This window comes from Lepisosteus oculatus, unplaced genomic scaffold (genome assembly GCF_040954835.1).
Source record: "Lepisosteus oculatus isolate fLepOcu1 unplaced genomic scaffold, fLepOcu1.hap2 HAP2_SCAFFOLD_432, whole genome shotgun sequence".
Classification (NCBI taxonomy): domain Eukaryota; kingdom Metazoa; phylum Chordata; class Actinopteri; order Semionotiformes; family Lepisosteidae; genus Lepisosteus; species Lepisosteus oculatus.
Genome location: NW_027167969.1, coordinates 22,560 through 42,600, shown reverse-complemented (window position 1 = coordinate 42,600; position 20,041 = coordinate 22,560). Strand labels below are relative to the sequence as shown.

Here is a 20,041-nt window from a genome sequence, read left to right as displayed (position 1 = left end):
CAAAATCAATCGGAATTTCAGCACGACACATCAACACTTTTTCTGTTTTAAGGAGATGATATTTTAAACCTGATAAAAATAGTAGGAAACACAAGTTTCTTGCTGTGAAAATTTAGATGGGGAAGTGTACTACTAGTAGCAGTGTAGAGCTCTCTGTGGTGGAGTGCAAGCGCATGTTCTATGGGCCAGTGGCGTAATGGATAACGCGTCTGACTTCGGATCAGAAGATTGGAGGTTCGAGTCCTGCCTGGCTCGTGAGGCTTTTAAACCTCTCAGGTTCCTCGGTAACAGGTTGCCGTCATGTATATGAACTATAGAAAAGCATTTGCCACAACCCGTAAATTAGCACGCAAGTGCGGGCTGGTGAACACAGAACTGTATGGAGATCATCTCCAGCTCCGAGCTCAATTGCAATGAAAAAACATGCAGAACAGAACTGGAGAGCAGCTGAATTTGTGCTCGGTAGGGTGGGGAGGACTCAGCATTGCTATTGTTCTAATTGGCATGAACTGCAGGGGATCTGAATCAGAACATGTCAGTTAGTTTGATCATTGCGTCAGTATGTAGGCCACGTTAATACAGAATTATTACTTTGTCTGTCTCGTCTTTGTATATAGCTGAATGTCCCTGACAATTTCATGTTAGTTTTTAAGAACGACATTGGTGCTAATATATACATATATAGCATATAAGGAACACGTAAAAGTTTAGTCCATGCTGAAAAGATAAGAAAACCGCCACAACGTTTCATCTTGGAATAAATCTTTACTTGTTGTTTTGCAGCCTACCCATTCTGACCTAACTCCTCCCTTGAAATTCCCTAACAGATAAGGGTACGTAACGGCTCATGCGATGCTCAGTTGCAATTTGTCCCAAAACAAACAAGAACAGCAGCTGAGGGTTTGAGTTTGAACATGCACTGTATTAAAGCAGCTTTTATTTCCATTGATAAATGCTAGATATTCCTACAGAGATTCTCCAGGTGAGTAAGCGATTCCTATTTCTGTTTCATATATATATACAGTATATATATGTTACATGTGTCTCTGCAATAGTATAAATGTGTTATACACTATCAGGGGCTGCTTTTTTGTGCACCTCATCTACAACAAGGGTTTTTTTTTCATTTATGTTTGTGGACCTTCACCATTTGAGGAAGTGAGTTAGATAAGAAAGTTACAGGTATGGTGAGCAATGACTGACAAAGGCACGTACTGCGTATTCCTTACAGAAGTGTAAGCAATTTGTTCTAAAAAACACCGGCTAAAGTCCAACATCGTTAGCAATCTTATTACTTAAACAGAATTAACATCAATAAACTGTAAGGTGCTGGTACATGCGAGTAGATTTGATCTTCTATTAAACAAAAATGCAATTACAGCTCTAAAAAGGTCAACCTAGACTTCTGTAACAGATCTGTTCAGGTCATCGCTGTTTCTCTGACCTTGTGAGTCTTTGGAATTTTAAAAGTGTATTTTGCTTGCCTTTCATGTGGTCTGTGTACAAGTCACTGTGGCGTATGCGGTCCTACACAGCCTTGCTATAGACGTGACGAGCCTCCGCTATGTTGCAATGGAGAACAGGTTCAGTACGGAGCTGCCGAGAAAATTCAGCTGGAAAGCTCGTTGCAGAAAAGCATCGTTATCTGTGTCCAGCGGCAAAGCGTCCATCGTGGGTGCTGAAGAATCGATTTCACAGGCTGCGGGTCCAGGCGATTTAGAGTGTTAAAGGTCCCAGCGAAAACGAAACGGCGCTGGTCCTTTTACACGCACGCACGCAACCAAATGCAAAGGACGCCATAGTCGGCAGGATTTGAACCTGCGCGGGGAGACCCCAACGGATTTCAAGTCCGTCACCTTAACCACTCGGCCACGACTACAGCAAGCGCCGCGGCCGCTGCCTTCTTGCTACAATCGAACAGGGAGTGCGAGGCGGCGGCGGCAGCGGAGGCAACTTTTTTCAAGTTCGCTCTCCGTTTAAGAAACCTTTTACGCCATACGTGCAAGCACACACACACACACCTCAGAGGACTTAAGGGTGGCTTCAAGTTGGAATGATAAAGTCTCCCCGTTCGGACATGAAAACAGAACGTTCTTAGACAGAAAGCAATCAACAACGGAGACATGTGGACGACGATTTTAGTCACTGCACTTTGAATAGCATTTTTACTCCAGTTACAGGAGATGCACCAATGGCCCTTGACCTACGCTCTTACCAATGCCTTGAACATTCAAACAAAACAGCCCTCAAGTCCTGCGGTTTAATATAACGCTGTTACGTGTCGAGGCAGTATTTTTCTCTGTCCTACCGTTGAGACACGGGGCGTATATGGAAACGAACACATGCTACGGATCGTCTCTAATCGGTCCCTACAGTTGGAAGGCTCCTTGAAGCGTGCACCCCCATCATTCATCTTTGCGCATCTGTGAAAGGTAGACTCTTGAGCAATGTTTGAGCCAGCTCTAAGGCAACTAGTGCTATTGGACAGACACCTCTGGAAGATCCTAAGAGTCTCTTAACACCACTTCCAGCAGTAAGCTTAATTGTTCGCTGGAGGTCTCCCACCCAGGTACTGACCAGGCAAAGAATCACCAGTACATTGAATGAGGAAGTTAATCCTGAAATCCAATTACATATCTCAAGGTAAGACAAATCCATAAGAACATGTCTTAGTATTACTTCGTTTACATTAGTATGGCACTGAGTTGGAGCTCCTCTTTAAGCTGTGGTTTAGTTTTGCATTCATGTGTTTCTAGAGCAGTTATTTATGGGGGTGGGTGGGTCTTTCACAGAGGCTCAGGACAAATCCCCCGCCTGAAAGTCTAATGTGTGCGTTCAGACAGTCACAGGTCAAGAGCCAGGCAGGAGGACAATGGACAGACGAGCCAACGAACTAAAAATAAAAGAACAGATATGAAAAAGCCACCATCTTTTTCTTTTTGACATTTTCCGACTTTCATGCAAGCCAGGACAAAGTTGCTCGTAGCTACTTGTGGATTCAAATACTCTATCGAGTGCTTTGATGAGTTTTTGCAATTTGATTGTCGTCCTGTCAGCCTGTTTCTGTTTTTTTTTTTCAATCTAGGGATGGAAAGTATGAGGGAAATGATGGAGCAATCAATAACCGCTCCGGAAAAATGGCAGAAAGAAATGGTCCGTCACTAAGGACATTTGTGAAGCAGAGGAGTGACATCACCACAAAGGCGACACATTCTGCTGATGGTTTTGGTGAATAATGATTGAGGCGCGTTAAGAGAAAGGTAGCTGTGTCAGCATGCGTAGGCTGCAAACGATCAAGCAAAGGTTTACTCCATGCTGAAAAGAGAAGAAAAGAAGCACAACGTTTCGACTGTGGAGCCTTCTGCGCCATCTTCTTTAGCGGTGATGATGTTTACATTGGAAAAACGGAGACATGCGTCCCTGGGTGGGCTTGAACCACCAACCTTTCGGTTAACAGCCGAACGCGCTAACCGATTGCGCCACAGAGACTGACGGCCGCTTGTGCTCCCTACATTTGCAGGTTTATGGTCAAAGAAAACAATCACTTGCGCTTCTTGCAGCCGGCAATCTTTTTCCACTGACAACCAAGAAATGGATTTCATCTTTCACAAGCTGTATGGATTTCTTCAAAAACAAGTTATTCCAGAAAGGAAATGAATTCTTGCATTAAACTGAACCAAGCTGTACATGTTTGTCTGAAATGAGACATTCGGCACAACAAGACACGGAGAGAGGCACCGCTGGTATTCAGACCCAGGATCGCCTGCTTACTAGGCGGGCACTTTAAGCCACTAGGGAACAGCGCCAGCGGAGCACCGCGCTTTTACAGACACTTGGACACATCTGCGTTCGGTGTGCACTTAACCTGCTCTCTGAGCCCGTTGCCTCCGTCCCATTTAATAGCAGAACTGACGCCAAGAGAAATGATGAGAAATGGCATTTATCGGGCACTTTTCATGTCCAAGGAGCTCAATGCCCTTGACACCTCCCCAAGGCGACAGAGCTGTCCATTCTTTGGCAACAACATTTTTTCTTTTGTTTAATTTCTATACTTATTGATAGAATAAAAACGATATGTCATGTACTGTAAGGGAAATGTCTCTTTTCATGGGGAAAGCTAGCACCAGGAAATGTTGTGTTTAGAAGAAGTGATTTAACATGACACGTGACCTAATTTACCGGAGCAAAAGCTCACCCAGCAAGCCCTGCTTTACTTCTACAGGAGAGAAGTACTGTAGAGTCTGCAAGATGTTCAGCTGGGTAGCTATGTCAGCATGCCTCGGCTGCAAAGGAACAAGTAATAGGTTTATTGCATGCTGAAAAGAGAAGAAAGGAAACACAACGTTTCGGCCGTGAGGTCTTCTCACACCTGAAGAAGCCTCACACCTGTAAAAGGCTCCATTGTTTTCTTTTTTCTCTTTTCAACATGGAATACACCTATTGTCTGCAAGATGTGACAATTTCACAGTGTTTTGGAAGAAAACGTTTTTTCTTTGAATTCAAAATCAATCGGAATTTCAGCACGACACATCAACACTTTTTCTGTTTTAAGGAGATGATATTTTAAACCTGATAAAAATAGTAGGAAACACAAGTTTCTTGCTGTGAAAATTTAGATGGGGAGGTGTACTACTAGTAGCAGTGTAGAGCTCTCTGTGGTGGAGTGCAAGCGCATGTTCTATGGGCCAGTGGCGTAATGGATAACGCGTCTGACTTCGGATCAGAAGATTGTAGGTTCGAGTCCTGCCTGGCTCGTGAGGCTTTTAAACCTCTCAGGTTCCTCGGTAACAGGTTGCCGTCATGTATATGAACTATAGAAAAGCATCTGCCACAACCTGTAAATTAGCACGCAAGTGCGGGCTAGTTAACACAGAACTGTATGGAGATCATCTCCAGCTCCGAGCTCAATTGCAATGAAAAAACATGCAGAACAGAACTGGAGAGCAGCTGAATTTGTGCTCAGTAGGGTGGGGAGGACTCAGCATTGCTATTGTTCTAATTGGCATGAACTGCAGGGGATCTGAATCAGAACATGTCAGTTAGTTCGATCATTGCGTCAATATGTAGGCCACGTTAATACAGAATTATTACTTTGTCTGTCTCGTCTTTGTATATAGCTGAATGTCCCTGACAATTTCATGTTAGTTTTTAAGAACGACATTGGTGCTAATATATACATATATAGCATATAAGGAACACGTAAAAGTTTAGTCCATGCTGAAAAGATAAGAAAACCGCCACAACGTTTCATCTTGGAATAAATCTTTACTTGTTGTTTTGCAGCCTACCCATTCTGACCTTACTCCTCCCTTGAAATTGCCAAACAGATAAGGGTACGTAACGGCTCATGCGATGCTCAGTTGCAATTTGTCCCAAAACAAACAAGAACAGCAGCTGAGGGTTTGAGTTTGAACATGCACTGTATTAAAGCAGCTTTTATTTCCATTGATAAATGCTATATATTCCTACAGAGATTCTCCAGGTGAGTAAGCGATTCCTGTTTCTGTTTCTATTTCTGTTTCATATATATATATACAGTATATATACAGTATTGTACTATTATTATATAATTCGTTACACTGTGGCTGTGTTGTGTGTGTTAAGCTGCTGTTGCACTGCAATTTCCCTCACGGGATCAATAAAGTATCTATCTATAAGAAGACATTACCAACAACGACCACAAGATGGAGATATTGTCTAGACATTACCAACAACGACCACAAGATGGAGATATTGTCCAAAGAGGCAAGAAGGGCAAAGCCGCGATAAGGTAAAATCATTTTTTGTAAGAGATTGGTGTCAGAATGCACATCCGTATCCCAAACAGAATCTCTAGTAAAATATGATCATTTGTGAAACAGGCAAATGAGTGTCTGCTACAATATGATTGCTACAGATGCAGCCATTCAAAATGTGCGGGCGATACTGCATTATTTTCCGGTACGCTGTACGCAGTCTACCGCGAGTTACCGGTAAATACCGCTAGCAAAATAATAGTATCCGGAATTTCCGCAAGGTGGAGCTAATAAAGCTCAACTTCTCATGTTTGAGCTGTAGCCATCAAAGTCTTTAATGAAGATATTACTAATAGTATTAATAATAAATGACCTTGGACAAGCTGTAAACTCAAAGTATTGCCCTGGTCCACATTATTTTTTTCACTGACCTTCTTTGTAAAAGTAACACCACAGCATTTCGCAATCACGCATTTTTTTCCAATCATGCAAAGTACAGTAATTTTTGAGAATCGATTCACCATGCCTTTCACATGCTCATAAAAGAGATTGATTTAGGAACATAAACATATTACCGTATGCAAACTGTACTGTATACAGTTTGTATATGTATATGTATATGTATATGTATATTTAATGTCTTAACTGTGCCCGTTTAAGTATTGAATATTTATATGGAATTTTACCACTGAAGGGAAATCTTAGTGCCTGAGCATAAAAAGAATAGGAGCGTAATGCAACGCGTGTGAAGGCCATAAACGATATTAATTTTGGAACATAAACATACAGTATATGGCTGGTCTCGGTACTTTAAAGAAAACATACACGAAACATGGTTTCATTATGACCAGAATCGGTCTTGAGATATTTTTAACTTGATTTACAGTATTTGAGAGGTATGTCTTGACACCGATACTACGTAAATACTCCTCACGTATATGTTTCTAGGTTTATATTATGCATTTCATACGGTCAAATTGCTTTTGAGCAACTGATGAGAAGCGCGAAACGGTATGCCCGGGGCGTTTTAGTTTTTGTTTTGTTTTAATGCAGTGCAGTGGATTGATTAGAGATATCAAGTACATACAAGTCATTTTTTAAATGTTGTAGTTCGTCTTGTAAAAATGTTACGAGTACATCATCTGTCAACAATTACACAGGTTCTGTTTCCATATTGCGGTTTTTGGTTACGTAATACTATTTTCTAATTTCACGTTGTGAATATATGATTTGGGCAAACAGAGCCGCAAAGAAGTACATTATGGGTTGTTGTTGTTTTTTTGCAGTTTTATCTAAAATAAGCGATGCTTAAACCTTTGTCTGATTCTTGTGAAACTATCCACACGACAGTTACCTAGGAGTTGACTTCAGTGATGTCACTGATGGGATGTTTCTAAAAATCCATCCTCTGTAAAACATCTTCTCTAGTTGTTCTGCATATGTATTCGCTAATGAAGCTGTGTGTTCTGAGCCTGGTTCTCTACATTTCTGTATGAACCAGCTTAGAGGGCTAAAGACAGCTTGTGTTTAAATTGAGTGTAAGGTAATTTATGCTTCTAAAGTCATGGTCAGCATTTATTATTGTACTGTGCTGTAAACTTCTTCTGTGCCTAATTACATTATTTTATAGTCGATAATGTTTCTGTAGTGCTTTTTCAGCCCTCAGCATGTGACTGCGCTGGTGGTGCTGTGGGTTAGGTTCCTGACTCCTATGTCACATGGTCTGTGGTTGAATCTCATGGAACTATGACTTTAATTTTTAACAAACATTTCTTTGAAAAAATGAAACATTTCCCTTGGTCAGAGATTAAATAAAACCTCACTCGCATCAAAACAAATTTATATTTCTAAATATCACAACATGATCGAATTTACGTCTTTTTAATAACAATGAATAGTCACCTATGCGTTACAAAATAAACATTTATATTGATTTGAATCGAGTTTTGATTTAAATCGTAAACGCGTGTTTAAAGGCGATATACTGTATAAAAGCGCTGATTCTTATGGAATGTGTTTGGCCGGGGATTCAAAAAAATTATTTTTTTTAATCGCGTATCTAAGGAAAATTGCAGTATAACTTTGTTCATGCACAAACAGTGGCATGTTACATTATAATTTGGGTGTCTCCTCTTGCCAGAAAGCTCTAAATTGGATTTTGAGTGCGGTTTTTGACTTTTTCTAAATTGCAACCCATAAATAAAGCTGATACAGTTTAGACTTACTGTATTCTAAACTGTATTACAACATCACATTGGACAATGCAACGTAAATTGCAAAAATGCACTTGGAATCTGTCCAAGCCCTACTACGAAAATTATTAAAACTGCGACACTTATCATTCATCTTTAAATAAACTTTATTTTATATAGCGTTTTAAGCGAATAGGTAATTAGATTGCTCATAAACCTAATCGCTTTTTCTACATAAACACAGCGTGATTGCTCTCTGAAAATGCTTTTTTCTTTATATTTAGGCTCAGATTTCAACTATAGATTGTATTATTATAAACTTTCTTGGAAAAATGTCTTTTATGTAAACCATGTTTGCTATTAATTCATTTAGGGCTAAAATACGTTCATTGTCTTCCAATCGAGTCGAGTTGACATTGGAAGCTTGCCACGCCCGGACTGTTATACCAACGCATTAGCATGTTGAAGCGATTTCATTGAGGAGGCCATCTACTAGTTAACACTGTACTTCCTACTTTGAAAACACCTGTGAAATTGGTTTAATTCGTCACAGCCAGCACTCCGGCAGAGAGGGGGGTTGTACTCGTTAATGTCTGATGACATACAAGTGGAAAGATTACAGATTTTAATGGTTTTTTTTCTGAACCAGGGAAAATCTGATCATGTTTCTCTATAACAATAATAAAAAACTTTATTTTAAATTATTTTACATATCCCGCTTGCACATCGCACGACTTTAATAAATCTATTCTTTATTAATACTAAATAAATAATACTAAAAATACTACAGCAAAGAGGTCACTTGATTTTTGGAATAATTCCAAATAGCACAATGATCCACTGGCATTCCTGAAGTCTGTTTAGTGCATAATCTTCCAAATACAATCACTAAGCAATTATAAGAATTATACCATCCTATTTCTTTGTGATGTCCTGTAAAAACTAAACCTATTTTTATAAGGCTTTTACTCAAAAGGTTTCCAAACACACAAAGCATTTGTGAAGTACTATAGTATTTCTAAAGGTTACTGGTACAACATCAATCATTAAAGCTTAACAATAAAGTTTAGATTGCTGACTATGGACTAACTACATTAACTAACTGCAATGCAACATTATACATTTTACAAGAATATCTGGTTGAATTCTTGCATTTGTAGCCAATTTAATGCGAGAGAAATAAGCCAATTTAATTATTTCACAAAAAATAATGTAATATAAAATGGATGTTTTTAACTTTATTGTAGTGTTTTAGAAACTAATATGTCTTCAAAAATGGTTGTTTTTCACTCCTAGGAATGAAAGCTGTTGTTATATGATGTTTATTTTCAAATTTGGAAAAATCAAAGGATTCTAGCTTTCTCCCCTTGCAGGCATCGGACACAGAGAACCTCATGGTTTTCCTAAAAATCATTTTTTATGTTCCCTGGTGTTCCAAACTTAGTTTTAATTTGTTATTATGTTAAAAACAGGGTAATAAATTTCTAATTGGACTATAAATAATGTCATATTGTCTGCTATAAAACTGATGTTTTCAACTCTATTGTAGAGATTCTAGAATCATCTAATAGAGAATTGAAATAAAAAAAGGGCATAAGAAAACATTACCAACAACGACCACAAGATGGAGATATTGTCTAGACATTACCAACAACGACCACAAGATGGAGATATTGTCCAAAAAGGCAAGAAGGGCAAAGCCGCGATAAGGTAAAATCATTTTTTGAAAGAGATTGCTGTCAGAATGCACAACTGAATCCCAAACAGAATCTCTAGTCAAATATGATCATTTGTGAAACAGGCAAATGAGTCTCTCAGGTGCCCATTGCTCATTTTCAGACACATTTATGCAATACTTTCACCATGCGTTGAGCAATAGGGATTAAAGATACCAGAGGTAAGGTTTAAAAGTGATTCTGAGGTGCAACACATCAGCAATACAGCTAGGCATCTGAAATGCGGGGTTTGAGAGCCCTTCAGGGAACACCGTACCCTAAAGGTACCAGAAGTCCAGTAGTATAAGCATTAAGTCACTGTCACCCCTGTTACAATGTGATTGCTACATATCTTCATTTCTTTGGTTTTTAAGGAGTAAGAGTGCAGGGGGTCTAAATCTGCGATCCAGTGTGTTGAAGTATTTCACAACATTACCTGTAGCCCGTATGGAAATAAATACTAATTCTGATTATTGCCCTGGGCATGTACCAATAAATCACTGAGCATATATATATATATATCACTGTGTTGAAGCTAGAGACCTGTATGTAATATTATGGTGCTAAAATGTCATTTTCACATATATTAATGTAATAAATGATTGCTTATGCTTTATAAACAAATCTAATTAAAATAAATGATTAAGTTTTGTATTTATCTTGTACCATAGAACATGATTTTCTTTGTATTTCAAGCCCACAAAGTGTCCAAATGACGCACTACATGATATAAGGAAGATTATCACATGCATATCGGTATTATCTTTCTTATGAAAATGCATTCCTTTCATTACCTTTTACTTTTTAAAATGAACTCAAATTGTGTATAATGTAATAATTTAAGTAGAAGTGCTTCACTGTTCTATGCCGTCTGGAAATAAATCCTCAGACTACTTACTGCCCTGGGCATGTACCAATAAATTACAGGAGCACATCTATATATCACTGCGTTGAAGCAGGAGACACACAATCACTGCAAACACATCCTAAATACAGTGTTCTAGCACCTTTGACCTCATCCAGAACATATCATTTCTTGAAAGGGATTGCTGTCCGAATGCACATCTGAATCCCAAACAGAATCTCTAGTAAAATACGATCATTTGTGAAACAGGCAAATGACTGTCTCAGGGGCCCATTCCTCATTCTCAAGACACATGTATGCAGTACGTACACCATGCATTGAGCAATAGGGATTAAAGACACCACAGCTAAGGTTAGAAGTCATTCTGACTATATTCTAAAATATTGGACTCATATTCTTATGATGGCAGACATGATGCTGCGTTTAAAACCGGGGTTAATGGACATTATATGACTGTCAATTCTGTTTTGTTTTGGAGACTCTTGGCTGCCTATATGGTACACTGCAGCGTGAAGGAATTATTTTCCAAAACTGTGTCAGCTCAAAAGTTGTAAGAGAACCTCTCCAGCTGCTTTAACTCTCTTCATTTTTGTCATTTAATTGTCCGTCGGCACTATGTGGCAGCGTTGCATGACAACCCCTCTCACCACGGAAAGGAACCTAACAGCTTTGGTAAGAGAGTAGAAAAGGACCTGGCCAGTAAGGGGCACGAACCCGTGACTTTGGCGTTATTAGCACCATGCTCTAACCAACTGAGCTAACCGGCCTCACGACAGTGGTCCTCTCTGTGCTGCAAAAAATCGAACTCAGGGAATTTCTTTTGCCCTCCTTTGAATAGAAAGCCGTGTAATTCAGTGTACGGGCTTTCTCATGCAGTTTCATGGTTCTTGTAACCCAAATCCTACACTGGCCTGAAGTGCCCCCCATTTCACAGAATTTTTCAGCTGATTTAAAATGTACCTAAAGGAGAAGCATTATTGAAGACGATCAATTACCAAGAGCTTTTGTCAAAGGTTTTGGTGGTCATTTTTAATGACCACAGAGCGCTGTGACCTCGGTTTTACATCTCATCCAAAAGACAGCGCCCTTTTACAACACAGTGTCTCCGTCACTATGCTGGGGCATTGGGACCCGCACAGACCTCAGGGTGAGCGCCCCACCGCCGGCACCATTAACACCGCTTCCAGCTGGAAGCTTTGTTTTTCCCTGTAGCTCACCCTCATCCGGGTACTGACCTGGCTCACACCTGCTTAGCTTCAGTGGGTTTTCAGTTGCGAGTTGCAAGGGGATGCAAGTGATGGAGCAGCTCGCTGCAAAAGCCACTGCATTGGCCGGGAATCAAAGCCGAGCCTCCCGCGTGGCAGGCGAGAATTCTACCACTGAACCACCAACGCTCAGAACCCGGGCCTTCAAAAAAGACGCTTTTTTGGTGCTCTGTGCAAAAAGCGTCGACATCTGCTTCCAGCTGTAAAATGCCATTCGCGGACGCTGAAGAACTTATTTGCAAGGGAGCGGGTACAAGCAATTTGGCATTTTAAAACCACCAGGAACACCGAACAGGCGCGCTTCTTTGCTTGCGCCGAAACACAACGACAGGAGGTGGACAACGTAGTCGGCAGGATTCGAACCTCTTTCTGTCTATTATATACTAAATGTTCTCTTGTCTGTCTCTTGTTTGTATAGAACTGAATGTCCCTGACAATGTACTGTTAGTTTTAATTGAAGAAAGGCATTTGTGTTCAAATATATCAGACAAGTTTACGTAACTGCTCATGCGACACTCAGTTGTAATTAGTCAAGAAATAAAGTCGAACAACAGCTGCGGGTTTGATTCTGAACGTATCAGATTGCAGCACCTTTTACTTCCATTGACAAATGATAGAGATTCGAAGAGAGATCCTTCAGACCAGCAAGCAAACCCACGGCTATTTCGGTTTTCTATCTAGGCAACGTTGGTGTCTGCAATAGCATACATGAAAGCGTGATGCAATTTCTGTGGCTAAATTTGTTGCACGTCATGCACAGTAAGAGTGTTTCTAACACCAAATAAAAAGTCAACAATTAGCGATTACGCCTTCTCCTCAGTTAACCCACTGAAACCCTTGCTGTTAACAGTTCTTTAATGCATGCTTTACGAGCACCTACATATTGTGTCGGTTCTTTCAGTTTTATTCATTAGGTTTTCAAAGGCATAAGTAGAACACCAGAGGTGCGAACGCAAGATGTGTGGTTATTTGAAGAACTCATTTCCATGGCAGCGGGGCCAAGCTATTTAGTGTTTTTATAGTACCAGAGAAGGAGAAGCGGCACTTCACCTTTGCCGCGCAGGCACAAGGAGACGTGCGGCAGACGCCGTAGTCGGCAAGATTTGAACCTGCATGGGGAGTCCCCAACGGATTTCGAGTCCATCGCCTTAACCACTCGGCCACGACTACAGCGAGTTCACCATCGCCGCATTCCTCCTTTAATCTAACACGGAGTGCGACGTGGCTGCGGAAACCTTTTCAAAGTCGCTCTCCGTTAAAAAAAAATAATACCTTTGACAAAATACGTGCCGGCAGACAGACACGCCTCAGAGGGTTTAAGGCTGGCTTCATGTCGGAATGATAAAGTCTCCCCGTCCGGACATGAAAATGCCACTTTGTTACACACAAAAAAAGAATCAACAACAGAGAAATGCCCACAAGCATTTGAAAAGCCGCACCACGTCGCACTTGAAATAGCTCTTACATTAGTGGTAGACACAGGAATCGCATTTTTATTTACGCTCTTACCAACGCGATGGAAAGCAAAACAAAGCAAAGCAGAGCAAAACAAAACGAACAAACGAAAACCCTGCACATAACGCCGTTACGTGCCCAAGTGGTATTGTACGTCATCCTAGCACTGCACCCCGGGGCGTACGGTACATGGGAACGAGCACACGCCACGAATCGTCTCGAATCACTCCCTACAGCTGTAAGGCACCTTGAAGCGTGCACCCCCAACATTCTTCTTTGCGCATCTGTGAAAGGTAAACTCTTGAGCAAACTCTGAACCAGCTCTAAGGAAACTAATCCGATTAGACGTTACTTTGACTCATCTTCTTACGCTCAGTGCCGGATTGCTCAAACTCCAGCTAGGGTTAGGGTTAGCATTCCCACGCTACTTAGACACTTTGTTTACGCTCAGTGCTGGATTTTGGGAACTTCAGGACGAGTGGGAATTTTCTCCTATCTGTCCATTCTGTTTTGTTTTGGAGACTCTTGGCTGCCTATGTTGTACAGTGCCGCGTGAAGGAAACATTTTCCAAAACTGTGTCAGCTCAAGAGTTGTAAGAAAACCTCTCCAGCTGCTACAACTCTCTTCATTTTTGTCATTTAATGTGACACTCGATGTATAACTGGAGCCTCACATATGCAAATGGTGCGGCTCCAGTTCGACACCCAGTTCGACACCACTTTACAGTATATGACAAAAGCATGGCAAACTGTGCCGGACCAGCAGATAACTTCCGCTTATTTTGACCATATTAAACATTGGAAATCTTCCCACTTGCATTTGTGACACTTGATTTTGGCTCCACCTAAGAAACTCTTAAATCTTCTAACACTTTTCTCTTCTCCCGCAACACACTTGTCTGTCGGCACTATGTGGAAGCGTTGCATGACAACCCATCTCACCACGGAAAGGAACCTAACAGCTTTGGTAAGAGAGTAGAATTACCTGAAGAACTGCTTTCCATGGAAGCAGGACCAAGCGATGTAGCATTTTTATAGTACCAGGAAAGGAGAAGCGGCACTTCGCCTTTGCCACACAGGCACAAGGCGACGTGCAGCAGACGCCGTAGTCAGCAGGATTCGAACCTGAGCAGGGAGTCCTCAATGGATTTCAAGTCCATCGCCTTAACTCTTCGGCCACAACTACAGTGAGCTCGCCGCCGCCGCATTCCTCCTCCGGAGTGCGAGGTGTCTGCGGAAACCTTTTTAAAGTCGCTCTCCGTTAAAAAAAAAATACCTTTCACAAGATACATGCCGGCAGACAGACACGCCTCAGAGGGTTTAAGGCTGGCTTCACGTTCAAATGATAAAGTCTCACCGTCCGGATGTCAAAATGCAACTTTGGCATACAGAAAAAAAACATCAACAAACCACAAATGTGGACAAGGATTTTACAAGCTGCACCACACTGCACTTTCAAAAGCATTTACATTCGTGTTAGACGCAGGAATTGTCCTTGTTTTGCGCGCTTACGAACGCCATACAAATAAAACAGGTCTACGGGTCTGAAACCTGCTCCACGGAAAACAGTTCTGTTGCGCTTTTGATCAAAGGGAGATTCTCTGTTCTTACTTTTTCATGACATAACACCCAAAGGGGCTTCTTTGGAGCTGGATTCCAACCAGCATCCTAAAGTTTCTTGGTCGTATCCTTTACAGTCCTCTGTTCGGTCGACATGGAACAGAAGGGGGCAGCTTTCCTCACACATACAGTGCAGTTCTGCATCAGACCTCTAACTCGTTTCCTTAGCTTGGATTTAAGCCACGAAGCAGGCTTCTACTGTATAAACGTCTAGAGGAATCACAAACTATTTGAGAGGCCATCATCCCAGGGGGATCTGACAAAGTCTATCCCTAAACACCTAGCGCAGTCTCTCGAGAGACTGTCAAAAATCGCTTTCTCCGTTTGTGCTGCAAGTAAGTGAAAATGCGGTCTCAACCCAGAGCCACTTGGCAGCAGCGGCACGTAAATACTGTTACTGCCACTGCTCGATACCGACGTTAGCCTACTATACCATGTTCAGCCACCGCTAGAAAATGTACAGCTCTAGTACTGGAGCAAACAGAAGGAGGGCCAACATCTAACAGGCACACGTGTCAGACATAGAGAGCGCCGAGGATGGGATTCGAACCCATGCGTGCAGAGCACAATGGATTAGCAGTCCATCGCCTTAACCACTCGGCCACCTCGTCAATGAAACTGGGCTGTCCAGACACGGGTTGGCACGCTCCAGATGATCTTTTTCTTTTTTTTCCCTCGTACTCGAGGGTCCTTTTCCTGTTCCACATGCGATTTCAACATTTTCCTTGGGAGATGTCAAGCCAGCAAGCCACTGCTGTGGTTCAGTGGCCAGTGTGGAGTTCAGTGGCCCTGTTGTACACAGAAAGCACATTGAGCTCCTTGGACATGAAAAGTTCCAGATAAAAGCCATTTGTCATCCTTTCTCTTGGTGTCGATGTTGCTATTGTATGTAAAGGTGGCAACTTGCTCAGCGAGCAGGCGGAGCACACACCGAATGCAGATGTGTCTGAGTGGTGTGTCCAAGTGGCTGCAAAAAAACAGCACTCCCGGGGCGCCGTGGCTTAGTTGGTTAAAGCGCCTGTCTAGTAAACAAGAAATCCTGGGTCCGAATCCCAGCGGTGCCTTTTTTTGTGCTGTGTTCTCGAACAGAACTGGTCATTTTGGACAACCGCATACGCCTAGACTTAATTAAATGCAAGTATTCATTTCCTGTCTTGAACGACTTGTTTTTCTTAAAATGGATGCAACTTGCAAAACATGAAATACAAACCTCGCTAATCAGCGCTCGCGGCTGGCAAAAAAAAAAGAAGTCAGCAATGTTTTTTTTCTTTAACCTTAACCCTGCTAATGGAGAAGAGTTAAACGACCGAGTCTATGCAGCTTAAACGGTGCTCACGTCGGGTTCTTAGCTGAAAGGGTGATAAATCCCGCTCACCCCAGTCCTTAATCTTTTAAAAGGATACAAAATTGAACCTAGTCGCCACATCACATACATCCTGTTCAACGATAAAAAGGTGACATCTATCCTCGATCCAGAGTAAATCCCACGTTGAGGGCATATTTTTTTCCACTTTACCATGAGTCGGGCTCGGCTGCACAGAGGCGAGAGCAGAGCAATGAGGTCACGGGGACAGGAGAGCCACACGCTGGCGGTTTAAACACGCGGAAGAAAACTGAGGGATCCACAGTATGTGGACCCTCCGTGCGCCATCAGTCCGCACTCCGGACTCTGAATCCTGCCATCCGAGTTAAGATCTCGGCGGAACCTGAGGCGCAGTTCTTTCTTAAAACGTAATCTGGTGAGCATTTCTAGAATCGTACTTGTATAGATGCAGCCTTTAATGTGTTGCTAGGTTAAAATTGATGACTTCTTGAACTTCAGTAGGCAACTGCCCTCTTGATTTTGGATTTAATTTCTTTATTACAGGGGCGCTTTTATGAAGACCGAGTCATGTTCAGGTACTTTGCTTGATGGAGGAAGCATATTTCGGACTCTGTGATCTGCTCACCTGGAAAGGTCTGCTGTACTACTACAAGAGAGAAGTAGAGTCTGGAAGAATGGACAATTTTATGATGCTTTGGAAGATAATGTTTTTTTTTTCTTTGAAATTGAAATGAATCAGAATATCAGTGCAAAAGACAAACTCTTGGTTTGGTTTAAAGAGATATGGTTTTAAAACAGACAAAATGTAGAAAACAGGTGTTTCTCACTTTTGGAAGAGAATGGACCGGGGGTAATATTTTACAAGTTATATAATAGTAAAATATTATATAATAGGGGTAATAGTCGCGAGGGGCTTCAGCTTTTTCGTGCTTAATATGGTGCGCTGTGGCCACGGCAGATATGGGATCTATAAAAGCCGAAAATTCTCCGATCATTGCCTGACACAGCTCCTCAAAGCTATTACAGACCTCAGGTCCTTGTCTAGACATCCACTCGTGGACCGCTCGGCTGGTAGTTTTCCTTACTAACATAGCCTTTTCCTGTTCGGACGCTTCGGGCATAAACTGCAAAGTATATCTCAGCTCATCAATGTAGGTCTCCACATTATTCCCTGACACTGTCGGGTCAAACCTTTCTACATCTTTGGCTAACTGCCTCAGGGAGTGGAGGTTAATTTTTACAGTTTCTCCGTGGGCAGGGAGACGGCCGTGATCAGGAGCAGGGGGTCTATGCCTGAATTGAATCGCCCTTGCGTCTCGCGCAGGACTCGGCGATCTCCCCCATGCCGATCCGACCACAGACCCTGGCCGGGAGAAACCTCCTGGGTGAGCGCTCCGGGCTGCTAGGTGGGCTGGCATGTAAGTGGGATCTAGCCTGTTTTGCTTCCAGTACGGCAGCATCTAACTCCTTTTGCCTTTCCTGGCTGAGCTCATTTAAACTCTCAATTTCTTTTTCTTTTTCTTTCAAGCTCGCTTCTAGGTCTCTCCTAGCTACCTCAGCCGCAGTTTCTCTAGCAGACAGGTCATCTAATTTACCTAAAACTTCCCTGAGTCTGTCTTCACTTTCCTCACTTTTCACTCTCTTTTCTCTGATTATATCCAACAACTCAACTCGCTCCGCCTTATATCTTTCTAGCTTTCCCTGAAGCGTTTGAAACTTTGTCAGCTCGGACAAAGACAGTTCCAGCTGTTTAGCTAGATTTAAGGCGAAACTAGATAGGACCTGAACTGCGTTCACAGACCCTCCTGTGTTAAGCTGGTTCGCTACCTTAGCTACTAAATCTACTTGCAGCTTCTCAATATCATCAAAGTTCAACTTTTCGATACCGCTCCAGTAACCAGGATTGTCGTCGCTAGAAATAGTACTTATAAGCGACTCCACTTCAGACATTTTAGCAGCCATTGTCATTACGTCAGAGAAACTTTAAGAGTATTACTTTTTTTCCTTTTACCAAAATACAGTATGGAATCTAAACACCCGAGCAGATGGATTTCCAATCAGCACACGTTACACTAAACGCTAGAAAACAGGGGGATTTCTTTACGCAGTTATCAGCACACCCGGTATTCGCGTATAAAAGCCACGGTGCTGTGCTGAACTTGAACTCACAGCAACATCAGTTATTCTGTGCGATTGAGTCTCATTTCATTCTAAACTCGCCCACCCAGGGACGCCATTAAATGTAGTGGTTTGATGGGTTTACTGAGACACTTATTAATTGTAGCAGTAATCACGAGGTTGTTCGTTGGGGCTTTTAGAAAATCAATCGCAAGAACAACTAACAACGCACACACACGGGTTCAATACACGAGATACATTTATTAATATAAATTGTGCACCAAACATATACTAGTCTGCCTGGATACGAGCGGCAGACCTTACTGTGAGGGTTATCAATATACAAGATATATAATCTCGAAGAGATGCAAACACAAAGAGATACACAACAGAGAATATATGTCAATATATATCGTTCGGTTACCAAATCGCTAATCAGTGTTATTACCCATTGTTACTCTAAACTCGGAAGTAAATACATTACTCATGAATTAAATTGATAACAACTTGTGTTGAGGTACAATTGAATTCTCGAGACGCAATGTAGAACATGGGGTTAACTTATCCACTGTGTATGGATTTGGAATTTCCCGGCACGAACACCAAACCAGCTGACAAGCTCTGTTGCAGCCTCTGTTCCAGCGGTTGTCCAATGGGCGTTGTGTCGGCGTCCTCTGGCTACCAGCCAACCAGTCAAGGTGCAGCTCGGAGTAGGACGGGCGGAGGAATCTGACTGCGGCGCGCAGGGCAGTCGTTGCTCCGAGGGGATCTACCAGCAGTCCGGCTGGCTAGTAGAAAGTCTCTATGCACAGAGTGTGACCGCGAGTCCTCACAAGTCACTCTTTTGCCTGGGAAGAAACTGGTTCGTTCCCGGTCCAGCGCTGCTTCTGAATAAGCTATTCAGGTTGTCGACGAGGGTCCAACTGTAGGCTGCCGTTGATCAAACGGAGCATTCACGTTAGTAGAATTCTGAGTACGTACGGGATGCTTGGCCTCGCGCTTAGAACAAAGTCCAAGTCCCTATGCAGACAACAGCAGTTGTCACGTGATTGTCTCTGAGGATGCGCGAAAATGGCCAAGGAGAGCCCCGATCTGAGCTTGCGCTCCCTTTTTGACCAAGACACAGATGTGTGCTGATTGGTTGAGAGTTTGGCGGGCATTGGAGACCCACGTGGTATTACCACGCCCTGCCAGTCCCTGATTGGTTGGTCAAGGTGAGATATAAGTCACTTACTCTTGACACTTAAGAATGCAGTCCAGATGTCCATTCAGCACTCCCTAGACAGATAGGCGCCAATGGATGACCATTGATCATGATAGCCAGGCTTAGCTAAGTGCATCCCTGTCTGGGAGCTGTTCCCTATCAAAAGAAAACAACTTAAATCAGTCTGCATGAATACTTTCTCTGTGGCTGCACCACAGAGATGGGGGGTGAGATGGGGCTTCATTTAGGACAGCATACCAACGCTTAATTCTGTCTTATTAACAAGCATTGCCGCTACACTTGTATCCCAACTTTTGCAACTCGCAACTGAAAACCCACTGAAGCTAAGCAGGTGTGAGCCAGGTCAGTACCAGGATGAGGGTGAGCTACAGGGAAAAACAAAGCTTCCAGCTGGAAGTGGTGTTAATGGGCGCTCACTCTGAGGTCTGTACGGGTCCCAATGTCCCAATATAGTGACGGAGAAGCTGTGTTGGAAAAAGGGCGCTGTCTTTTGGATGAGATGTAAAACCGAGGTCATAGTGCTCTGT

At 42.3% G+C, this 20,041-nt stretch overlaps 6 non-coding genes across 6 annotated transcripts; 2 read left to right on the top strand and 4 right to left on the bottom strand.

The window, feature by feature from the left end:
* The first annotated feature begins 182 nt into the window (after nt 1-182).
* Nucleotides 183-255, top strand: trnar-ucg (transfer RNA arginine (anticodon UCG)). Its single transcript has one exon. It is a non-coding gene; the product is annotated as a tRNA-Arg (tRNA).
* A 1,542-nt stretch (nt 256-1,797) lies between these two features.
* On the bottom strand, nt 1,798-1,879 carry trnas-uga (transfer RNA serine (anticodon UGA)). The gene has a single exon. It is a non-coding gene; the product is annotated as a tRNA-Ser (tRNA).
* A 1,536-nt stretch (nt 1,880-3,415) lies between these two features.
* On the bottom strand, nt 3,416-3,489 carry trnan-guu (transfer RNA asparagine (anticodon GUU)). Its single transcript has one exon. It is a non-coding gene; the product is annotated as a tRNA-Asn (tRNA).
* Nucleotides 3,490-4,682: 1,193 nt separating this feature from the next.
* Nucleotides 4,683-4,755, top strand: trnar-ucg (transfer RNA arginine (anticodon UCG)). Its single transcript has one exon. It is a non-coding gene; the product is annotated as a tRNA-Arg (tRNA).
* Nucleotides 4,756-12,860: 8,105 nt separating this feature from the next.
* trnas-cga (transfer RNA serine (anticodon CGA)) lies at nt 12,861-12,942 on the bottom strand. Its single transcript has one exon. It is a non-coding gene; the product is annotated as a tRNA-Ser (tRNA).
* Nucleotides 12,943-15,376: 2,434 nt separating this feature from the next.
* trnas-gcu (transfer RNA serine (anticodon GCU)) lies at nt 15,377-15,458 on the bottom strand. Its single transcript has one exon. It is a non-coding gene; the product is annotated as a tRNA-Ser (tRNA).
* Nucleotides 15,459-20,041: the final 4,583 nt, after the last annotated feature.